Below are 11484 nucleotides of genomic sequence, written 5' to 3' on the forward strand. Positions count from 1 at the left end.
TGGGTTCAATCCCTAGTACCACAATAAATACATAAATAAATATTTTAAAAGGAATCTAACTTATATAGACTCTGCGGGAGGTCCTAGTGCATGGTGACCTTTCCTTCAGGAAACTGTGTAGGGGAGGCTTCTGGTTCCAGGAGAGCTAGGGCCTGGGTGTGGGGACCAGGCAGAGCAAACCTTCTGCGATGGCTGTCCCCAGGCTTGTTTTCCCCTCCACCCTAACCAGTCATAGGGAAATCTTGCTTTCCTTCTCAGAAGCAACAGTTCCAAGCAGGTGCTAAGCTCAGAGGGAGCCGTGAAGATAAGATCGGTTTCCTCCTCAAGGAGAAGTCTAGGGCCAGAAATTCCCACTGCTGCCTGCCTGTCCGGGAACTCAGCCTGCTCTGGCCTCCACGTGGGGAGGGCCTGCCCAACCCTTCTCGGGTCTGTCTGGAACTCTGAGCCTCAGGCAGCCGAGTGGCATCTGGCCACTGTTCCTCCCTCTCTGGGGTGCAGAAGCAGGCCTTAATCCCTTGAGATGAGCTAGGCTGCCAACTTGGGTGTCCTAGCTTTTACTGCAAGCGGAGGGAGGCTGAGGCCTCTCTCTCCCATGAGGCCCCCCACCCCCTGAACTTCCTGCCTCTCACTGCTGACCTACGGAGCAGTTTCAGAGGACAGATGAAGACTCTTCAGCCGCTGAGAGAATATCCACCCTGCTCCTCAGCAGACCCCATCCTGTACAGATACCTGAGGGGCAAGGCCAACGTATGTCCACTCTCCCTGCCACCTCGGGGCCTGTTTTCTTCCCTTTTTGTACAAACACACCTCTACTGAGCATTTAGGTTCCCCACTTTGTCCCTTCTGTGCTGTAGACATTCCCTGACCTCCTGATCCCTTCTTTACCTCACTAAGTCACTGCAGCCTTGGGCACCTTGGATCTTATTCTGGTCCCTGGTACCACCGAGGTCCCAGGGCCTTCTCTGTTGGTGTGAACGAAGGAAGGAAGGAGCACCCTTGGGCACCCACCGTGGAAGGGAGTAGCTCCACCTCTGAAATTTCACAGTTCAGTGTTTGATCATTCAGATCCTTTGGTTCAAGTGTGGAATATGAAAAAAGAGACACTGCTGGGCTTGGTGGCACACATTTATAATCCTGGCTACCTGAGAGGCTGAGGCCGGAGGATCTCAGATTTGAGGTCAGCCTGGGCAACTTAGTCTCTGTCTCAAAGTAAAATTTTGAAGGGCTGGGAATGTAGCTCAGCGGTTAAGCGCATCTGGGTTCAATCCCCAGTACCACAAAAAAAAATATGAAATTAAAAAATAAAAAGCCTAGATGGGTGTAGTGGTGCATGCCTATAATCCCCAGTGAGGCAGGAGGATCTTGAGTTCAAAGCCAACCTCAGCACGTTAACGAGGCCCTGTCTCAAAGCATAAAAAGGGCTGGGAATGGGGCTCAGGGGTAAAGCACTCCTGGGTTCAGTCCTTAGTACCAAATAAATAAATAGCCTGTGGGAGGTGAGGAGGGAGAACCATGCCCTATTTCCTCTTCATGAGCCACTCTTCTCCCTGCTCACAGCTCTGGGACAGGCAGCTATAGTCCAGGGTGCCCCTCCTCCCAGTCCTCAGTTGCTGCTGTGCTCTGGCTCTGGGTCAGTGGCTTTCTGCACTAGGAAAACTGCTTTGGGGCTGTGCTTGACCGTTTTGCATGAGGTTCCTGGTGCCAAGATTTGCAGGGCTTCAGGAGCCCGGATGGTTGCATTGCGATGCCCAATGCCCAGAGGAAGTCAGGTGGCTGCCCAGGCCCAGAGGACCCTCCAAAGAATCTGCAGAGCTTCTGTGGTTGGAGGGAAACCATTTGAGCTTGGGCCTGGGGGCTGGTTCTCCACTGGAGAAGGGAGGACTCTTACAAACTGTTTTGTGCAGTTGGAAAGAATACCAGGTTACTGAAAAATAACCACCAAGGCCTCCTCGGTGGTTCCAAACGATGGCTGTTCTCTAGCTCTACCGTCACACCAAGAAGGGGAAGAAGAGATGGCCTCTCACCCTGTCTTTGCAACTAGCCCCGTGCCCTGTTAGATTTTCGACAATATCCTGGCCAGGAATAGTGACTTTGGCTCTGGTTTTTCTCTGAGAATCTGGTAAAAGCTATGCAATAAAATGCTCAGGTGCTTTTACAAGTGCCTGCCATTTCACAGGATCCTCATCTGTCCTGCTTATAGGCAGGCCTTCCTGGAATGTTCCTGGGCCTCAGGGAAAGGAACAAACAGAGGCCCGCAAACCCCACGTCTAGGTGTGGAGGAGTTATGAAATCAGGCTCACAGTCTGTTACGTTCCTTGAAAGATTTATCTTCATAACAACTTGGAAGGCCAGGTTTAAATTCAGCTCTGGTTACCTTTGCCCTCCCAGCCCTCTGCCTGCCTGCCCCTATCTCTTTCCATCCCCTGGGCCCATTCTGCACTGAGGAATCCTGCAGCACCTAAGTGGATTCCCCCACTCACAAGTCCTAGCTCCACCCCCACCCCTCTGCCAACAGCTGCTCCTGGTGGCCTCGGGGGCCAGATGGGCACACTAGCAAAGGAGGGTACCAAGAGCAGAAGGCTACACAGACCCTGGAAGTGGACTCTGGGTTATCTGGGCAGAAAATGTCAGCATCTAGAAGAACACTATTTCAGGCAAGTATCGGCTTTTAAAGTTTCCAGGCCATGGCTGTAGCTCAGTGGCAGAGCACTAGCCTGGCTCCCACAAAACTGGGTTTGGGTTCAACCCCTAGTAAAAAAAAAAAAAAAAAGGAAAAAAGTATCTAATCTGTGATGGACTGACACTTTTGTGAAATAAGAATACAATTACAGTGCATTCCTGGGAAACGACTAGGAGTTTGGATATTGCAGCAAAGTTAAAAAAAGATTTTTTTAAATGAAGTTTCACTGTGTTGCTTCGGCTCAGGCTAAGATTTGAATTGAAGAGCTTGAGGGAGCCATGTCTTCCTCTTCTTTAAAAACATTTAATTTAGTTGGGTTTGGTGACTCATGTCTGTAATTCCAGCATCTGGGGCGGCGGAGACAGGAGGATCACAAGTTTGAGGCCAGCCTCAGCAACTTAGTGAGACCCAATCTTGAAATAAAAAATAAAAAGGGCTGAGGATGTAGCTCAGTGGTAAAGCGCCTCTGGGTTCAATCATCAGTACCGAAACAAACAGACGAAAAAGTCAAATGGTGATACAAGTTTCTAAATGCTTGCTTTCAATTTCTATACTTAGCTCATTGCAGTCAAGCAAGAAGCATTTTATTGACTGGCAATAATTCAAAGACTACACCTTCCCTGGAACGGTGGTGAACACCCATAATCCCAGCAGCTCAGGAGGCTGAGGCAGGAAGGTCATGGGTTCAAAGCCAGCCTCAGCAATTTAGCAAGGCCTAGGCAACTCAGTGAGACCCTGCCTCTAAATAAAATGCAAAATAGGGATGTGGCTCAGTGATGGAGTGCCTCTAAATTCAATCCTACTCCCCCCAAAAAAGAAAGATCACACCTTGAGTACTAGTAGTCGACAAAGAGGCAATGTGGGAGACACAGGCCCTCTGACTTAGCATTTTATGGGAGAGTCAGGCATGACTAGAGGAGGGTGCGTGGCGGTGCTGGTGAAGGGGTGCTGTGGATCAGCCCAGAGTCGTAGGCTTTCTATGAACAGTACAGGGAAGGACCATTTGGGGGAGATATAGACCCCTGAACATCATAGGGACTCTAACATAATTTGTCAAGTCCATGGGCTGGGGCAGTAGCTCAGTGGTAGAGTGCTTGCCTAGCACATCCAAGGCCCTGGGTTTGATCCCCAGCACAACACACACACAATCTAAAGTTTCCTGTCCCAAATTATGGCTCTCGGCCTCCACTGGGCCAGTGGCCAAGGGAACCAAAGATAGAACACATATTCATAAATAAGAAAGTCTGTTGTACAACAGAAGAAATTGACTCTGAAGTAGCTATCGATGTCATTAATTAAAGGCTCTCTGGAGTGTAAGAGGCCCAGGTACTAGGGCAGGCCTGATGGCTTTTTTCCCTTTTCTTTTCTATATCTCTTTCTTGTTACAGATGGAGGAGCAGTGAGTGTCACCTGCATCTGGAGCTGATCACGTGATCTCGAACTCTGACCCCATTGTCCCTGACTCTTTGGTCATGTGACTGTGAGCTCCAACCACCGTGTGTCTGTTTTCTTTCCTCCTAGAATCACTGTCTATATTATATTTTATCTACTGAAGTCACAGAACAGGGGCCTAGAGGGAACTAGAGGGTGTGGGAAGCAAAGACTAGGATGAGACATGCAGTAGAGGGGCCACCCCAGAGTGACGGAACATCTCCAGCGACTGACCAGAGCAGTGGTCGAGGCCAAGCAGGGCTTCCAGAGAGAAAGGAAGAGGAGAGCCGGCAAGGAGGCGCCTGCAGCCGTAGCGTGGTCCTTAACCGTGACAGTCCCCGTTATTGCCAGCTGGATCACCCAGGTGGACCTTCAGGACCACACACACATACACACATGCACAAAATTAAAAGTATGTAAAGAAGCTGGGCGCGGTGGCACACGCCCGCCTGTCATCCCAGCGGCTTGAGAGGCTGAGGCAGGAGGATCCCAAGTTCAAAGCCAGCCTCAGCAACTTAGTGAGGCCCTAAGCAACTCAGCAAGGCCCTGTCTCTCAATAAAAATTAAAAGGGCTGGGGATGCGGCTCAGTGGTTAAATGTCCCTGGGTTCGATCCTCAGTACCAAAACTGAGTATCCCCCCACAATAAAGAAGTACATAAAGAGGAAAAATACCATTTAAAAAATACTTCAAAATCATCAAATACCTAGAAATATCTCTAAGGTGTGAACTGCCCATGTACCCTCCACATGAGACATGGCTGTACACTGTCCCAGACACTGTCTTCCCTCTCCCCAAAGGTAACCTCTAATCTGACCCCTAACACCACGGATCATTTCCATACTCGATGTACACTGAGTCAGGTAGTAGTATGTACTACTTGTGTCTGCTTCATTCACCGTCATGAGATGGACCATCTATCAGTACTAAAGGAAGCAGTGGGCCAGATGCGGTCCAAGGGCTCTGTTTTTCTGACCCTCAAGTTAGAGTATCTGAAAACTCCAAATGGCAGGTGGCGGACTTCAGCTCAGCCACCTCCAGTTGTGTTTTTAGCAATTGTGGCGCCAGTTTCCAAAGCTGGCTCCTTTCCGAGTAGCGAAGTGGCTCTATCATTCCCAGGTATCACACCTGTGGTCAGCACCATCCGGAACCAAAGAGAGGAGCTGTCCTCTGTGCCATCCACCTGGTCTGCACTCAGAGCCAACCCCGTGCCCTTTTGGAGCCAAGTACTTTGACCAGGGAGGTGCTGTGTGTTTGTGTGAACGGGGCAGGATGTGGGGGTAGAGGGCGTCTGTGGTCTGACTCAGTTGTAACTGTGTTCATCCCTGGATCTGGGGCTGGAATAGAGCCCTTCAACTCCTGTGGCTGCCCAGTGCAGACGGGGCAGTGTGTGTCAACGATTAGCCACAGGGATCACCGTTCCTGGGAGCCGATGTGCAGTGGTTTAGGAAGGGTATTGTTCTGTTCCAGCAAAAACCAACTGATGTCAAGTAGCAGAGGAGGTGGGTACGCTAAGTAAGTGTGTGTGCGCATGTCTGAGCAACTCGGGGCCCGTGAGCATGGGGCCCGTAGAAGGAGGCCCGCCTGCCCACCTCTGGTCAACGTTTGCCAGAATATTGCTCTGGTAGTAACTGGACGGCAGTCAGAGAGAGTCAGGACAGAAGGCAGGGGTGACTTCTAGAGAATTCCTTTTCCTTGCCAAGGCGATTTCAGCTTCATCTTGAATATAAGTCAGAGCCTCAAGAGGATTTTAAGAGAGAAAATCTCTGTCTCTTTGGTACTGGGGAATTGAACCCACAGGGGCACTTACTCACTGAGCCATACCCCGATATGTTATTTGGAGATAGGGTCTCCCTGAGTTGCTTAGAGCCTCACTAAGTTGCTGAGGCTGGCTTTGAACTTGCAATCCTCCCGCCTTAGCCTCCTGAGCACCGAGGTTACAGGCAAGTGCCCCCCCCCCCCCCCCCCCCCCCCCCCGGCACCCAGCATCCCAGACCTTTTCATTTTTTATTTTGAGACGGGTTCTTGGTAAATTGCTGAGCCTGGCCATGCACTTGCGATCCTGCCGTCCCAGCCTCCTGAGTTGTCACCACACGGGCCCGCTCCATCTCAATGGCTTCGGGGTCACACTGCCCTTTCTATGACTCAAAGACAACAGTAGTGCTAATTTCCAGTTCATTCATTTCTCAGGTTGTTCAAGTCATCTAGATTTCCTCCCCCCACTCCCCTCCCCTCCCGTTCACCCCTGGTGGGTCCTGCAGCTCCCCGAGAGGATGGGCGTGGTACTTAGAGGTGGGAACCTGAGGGCAGAGGGGAACGGAAGGCCCTGGAAAGTCCCTGGGAGCCTGGCAGCTCGTGACCACAGCTAAGCCTGTCCAGAGAAGAAGCCTGGGTTTGAGAGCAATGAGGAAATGATCGCTATTCCACGGAGGGTGTGTGCAGCCACAGACATGTGCACATGTGTCCCAGGCCTGCTTTTCCTGACGGCACGGGCCAGCTCCTCTAGCTCAGGTAACCCTGTGAGCCTCTTTCCCCTCCTGCAAATCCTAAGGCCTGTTCTGTTATTGACCTAAACTTTGGATGAAGTGTCAAACTCTCAGAGGTTTATTATTTTATTTTTTTGGTATGGGGCATTGAACCTGGAGGTGCTCAACCACTAAGCCACATCTCTAGCCCTTTCTAAAATATTTTGTTTAGAGATAGGGTCTCGCTAAGTTGCTGAGGCTGGCTTTGAACTCTCGATCCTCTGCCTCAGCCTCCTGAGCTGCTGGGATTACAGGCGTGGGCCACCGCCATTGGCCTCAGAGTTTTATTTAAAATGTCTTATTCTACCCTTGTGCTTGATTCATATTTTGGCTGGGTATAGAATTTTTAGGTTGGAAATCAGGCATGCTGTTACACATTTATAATCCCAGCAATTCCATAAACCGAGGAAAGAGGATCACAAGTTCAAGGCTAGTCTCGTCAATTTAAGGAGATTTTCAGCAACCTACTGAGACCCTGTCTCAACAAATACAAAGGAATGGGGGTGTCGCTCAGTGGTAAACGCCCTGCCCCCCGAAGAAGAAGAAGAAGAAGAGCCTTATTCTCTTATTCTATCCTCACATTTGTCACATTTGATTTATATTTTGGTTGGGTATAAATAGAATTCTAAGTGACAAAAATTGTCACTTTTTTTTTTCATGGTGGGGTAAAACCCAGGACCTCACCTACGCTGGGCAAGGCTCTACTGCTGAGCTACATCAGCCTCTGAGAGCATTGTGTTGCTGTGGATACCAGCCGCTCAGGTCCCTGGATTCCTCAGTCTGGGTTCAACCAGGAGATAGAATCTCGCAGTGATTTAAACAGGGAGGCTCACACGGAGAGTCTTAAAATGACCAAAGAATAACTGTGAATGTAAGAAGACTCCATGACACCCCAGGCTGAGGGTGACATCCAAGGGAGAACATATTTGGAAGGGGGGGTCTTCCCCAAGACGGGGGCTCAGACCTCCCTGGAGAAGCTGCAGCTATGCTCGTTGTTGGCAGGGCAGTTCTCTGGCTTACGGGCCAGGGCTGGTCTGCAGTTGTGAGACCAGGGGGAGGCAACACTTCCGGGCACAGGGGAGCCATGGCAGGCAGCTGGTGTACAAGGGGGCAGACTGCTGGGGGGTAGATCTGGAGTGTGCAGTGCCCAGGGCAGAAGGATGGACGCATCGGGAGGGAGCAGAGTGTGTGGCTGCTGCAGAGCAGGGCAGGAGGGACTTCCCTCCACCTCTGACTGGTGCTGGGGCTCGGATGTCCTAAAGGGAAAGCCCCGTCCTCCCACAGGCGCTCCAGGGCCTTCTTTCTAGAGAGCTTTAGCATCAGGCTCTCTGTAGAGGAGAAATTCCACCCTTTAAAGCTGAGAGTGTAGCCAGGCATGGTGTCCCCGGCTTGCATCCCATCTGTGGGGACTGTGTGTGTGTGTGTGTGTGTGTCCTGAGGCAGGCGGATGGCAAGTTCAAGGCCAGCCTCCAAAGCTTAATGAGTCCCCATCTCAAAATAATTATAAATCGGGCACAGTGGTGGGCCCAGGAGGCTGAGGCAGGAGGATTGCAAGTTCAAGTTCAGCCTCAGCAACTTAGTGAGGCCCTAAGCAAGTCAGTGAAATCCTGTCTCAAAATAAAAAAATAAAAAAGGGCTGGGGGTGATCCTGCGGCCCTGGGACGTCGTGGGCATGGCCCGGACGGGGGCCACATGGAGTGGAGCCTCTCTGCCCTTTCGCCATCCTGACCCTGGTGAACACCCCGTACAAGCGAGATGTACCTACTACCCCTACTGCCCGGACACCATCACCCATGGGCTTATGGCCGGGTCACCATCACAGCCACTGTCATCCTGGTCTCAGCTGGGGAAGCCTACCTGGTGTACACTGATGGCCTCTGTTCCCACTCTGACTTCTACAACTGTGTGGCTGCCCTCTACAAGGTGCTGGGCACCTTCTTGTTCAGGGCGGCCATGAGCCAGTCCTTGACAGACCTGGCCAAGTACATGATCGGTCGTCTGCGCCCCAACCTCTTGGCCGTCTGCTACCCAGACTGGAGCCGGGTCAACTGCTCGGTCTGTGTGCAGCTGGAGAGGGTGTGCAGGGAGCCCTGCCCACGTCGCCGAGGCCAGGCTCTCTTCCTACTCTGGTCACTCCTCCTTCGGGACGTACTGTATGCTGTTCTTGGCGGTCCGTCCGTCCGTCTGGTATGTCTCAGACTTCTTCAAAGCCCGACCCCTGCGGCCCTGCCTGGAGGAGGCGGTGGAGTGCAAGCCCAGCCTGTCCCTGACAACCACCATGGCTACCGGTCTCCTCCTCCTGAGCCAGGACCTCCAGGTGACCATCTGTGGGCCAGCTATGCCCTGGGCCCGGGTCAGCAGGAGGACAGACAGGCCCCAGGTTCCCAGCTAGTGCCAGAGGCAGCAGTGCCCCTGGGGGCCAGGCGTCCTGTGAGCTGTCCTCGCTGGGTCTTGAGGAGCCCCTCTTGTGTGGGGTGGGGAAGGGCCTGGGAGCCAGGCACCCTGGGCTCCATGGTGGGTATGCCCGTGGGTCTCTAATAAAGCAGGCATTTGTTGAGGGCCTGGCTGCCAGGATGGCTTCCTGCTTCTCTCTGACCAGAGGGCCTGAGCCGAGGGCGTGAGGACCCCAGGGCACAGTAGGGAGGAGTCTGGCGGTGGAGACAGCAGATTGAAATGCGTTGAGGGAAAGCACACCCCTGGTGCGCGGCCAGAAAGACCAGCCAGACTCACTGCCCTTCCCGAGTGCTGCCCCTTCCCCTCCTCAACCCTGTGCAGGCCCCGAGGCCTCAGAGTCCCTCCACCGTGCAGGGGCGCCTGCTTTATGGACAACATGGGCGCACCCTCCGCCCCTGCACAGACCGGCTCCAGGCCCTGCAGGAAGACTGTCCACGCCTTCCCTGGGCCCCCACGGGACTCTGGCCTGAGCCCTGCCGTCCTGACCCTCTGTCGACACAGCGGTTCTGAAGCCAGAGGCTGGGCTGGTGCTTCTCAGCCATTTCAGAACTTTCTGGGTTTGCTTTTTCAGTGGGAGACTGATTCATAGATTTTGTTTTTTACCAAAAAAAAAAAAAGGGGGCTGGGGATGTGGCTCAGTGGTCACACACCCCTGGGTTCAATCCCCGGTCCCATTAAATAAATAAATAAAGTTGAATCCCATTTTTGTTTCATGAGTGTAGTGTCTTTTAGTGTAACTGAGGATACGATGGTACTTTCTGTTTGGTCCTATGTAGAATTTGTTCCTGCATATTGCTTTCCATTCTTCTTTGTGTTTGTTTGTCTGTTCTATTTTTGACGCTTGGAGAAGGGTTGTTCAGTCAGCTCTCTGGTGACCCCTGTCTGATCATCTATGATTTGGGGGGATTGAACTCAGGACTTGAGCACACACGGCCAGTGCTCACCACTGAGTCGCGTCCCAGCCCCTCTGTCTGATCTTTTGTGAGAGGGGATGACACAGTTAGGTCCCAACAGTAAACCTGTGGTTCACTCAAATTAGGATGATTTCAGGAGGATTTGTCTGCAACATGGCCACTTACAAAGACAAAGTGTCGGGGAGCCTTGACCTTTGGTTGAGAGACACGGGGTGGGGGAGGGGAGCCTGAGTGACCCCTAAGAGACCACCTCTCACTGTCTCCTGCCCCGTTCCCTTGGCTCCGTGTGGGCCAGGGGTCAGAGGTGGGACCCCCCAGCACCCAGGGCCAGGTGGAGGGGGGTGTAGAGGAGCAAGGGAAGTTAGCTCCCACAGCAATCCGCACACTGGAAGCTGAGTGTGCACACTCACGCACACACACACGCGCACACACACACACATTCAGTTCCAGAGGTCCTCGGAGCTGCCCATTCATGAGTCTTGTAGGGGTCGGTGGGGTAAGTCGGGCCTTCTCACTCTCCCTGTGCACTTAAGGATTCTGCGTCTCTGAGTTGGCTAAGTCAGTGCTGCCTAAACCCAGCTGGTTTCCTGGCTCTTGGGCTCTACCTGGAAATACCGAAACTTCCTTGGCTGTATGTCTGGAACGATCTTGTGGGAAAGAGAAGAGTCATCCTGAAGCCGGAATGTGAGTGTCCAAGTGTCTCAAGGACCGAACCGAAATCTAGAGCCCATGGGTTTGGGGGAGGGGGATAGCAACTAAGGCTAGCTATGTGAGTCTTTTGGGAAGTTTATTATCTGTTTGGGGTTCAATTCTTTTTTTTTGGTGTGTGTGTACGTATGCACACGTGTGTGTATGCACATGCATGTTGGGGCTGAAACCCAGGGCCTTGCACATGCTAAGTACATGCTCTACTACTGAACTTCAGCCTCAGGTCCCGATTTCTATTCTTTGTGTGTGTGTGTGTGTGTGTGTGTGTGTGTGTGTGTGTGTGTACACTGGGGATTGAACATAGGAGCACTCTTCCACTGAGCTACATCCTCAGTCCTTTTAAGTTTTTATTCTGAGACACACTCTCACTAAGTTGCTAAGGGTCTCATAAAGTCGCTCAGGTTGGCCTTGAACTTGCAATCCTCCTGCCTCAGCCTCCTGAGTTGTTGGATTACAGGCCGGTGCCACTGTTCCTAGCCCTGGTCCCATTTTGCTTTCCTTTTTTGTTGTTATTGTTGTTGTTCCAGGGATTGAACCCAGAGGTGCTTAATCACTGGGCCACACTTCCAGCCCCTTTTACAATATTTTATTTATAGACAAAGTCTCACAAAATTGCTTAGAGCCTTACAAATTTGCTGAGGCTGTCTTTGAACTCGAGATCCTCCTACCTCAGCCTCCCAAACCCCTGGGATTACATTATTTGCCCTTTTTATTTTAAGACAGGCTCTCATTGAATCACAGAGGTTGGTTTTAAATTTGTTTTCCTCCTGCCT

General features: G+C 51.9%; 1 pseudogene across 1 annotated transcript; it reads left to right on the forward strand.

Moving 5' to 3' along the window:
* Positions 1-4957: 4957 nt before the first annotated feature.
* LOC308656853 (phospholipid phosphatase 2-like) lies at positions 4958-9027 on the forward strand (annotated as a pseudogene). The gene is made up of 2 exons: positions 4958-4973; positions 8334-9027. The product of its transcript is annotated as a phospholipid phosphatase 2-like (transcript).
* The last annotated feature ends 2457 nt before the right edge of the window (positions 9028-11484 follow it).

The sequence above is a fragment of the Spermophilus citellus genome (genome assembly GCF_964194105.1).
Source record: "Spermophilus citellus genome assembly, chromosome: 9".
Classification (NCBI taxonomy): Eukaryota; Metazoa; Chordata; class Mammalia; order Rodentia; family Sciuridae; genus Spermophilus; species Spermophilus citellus.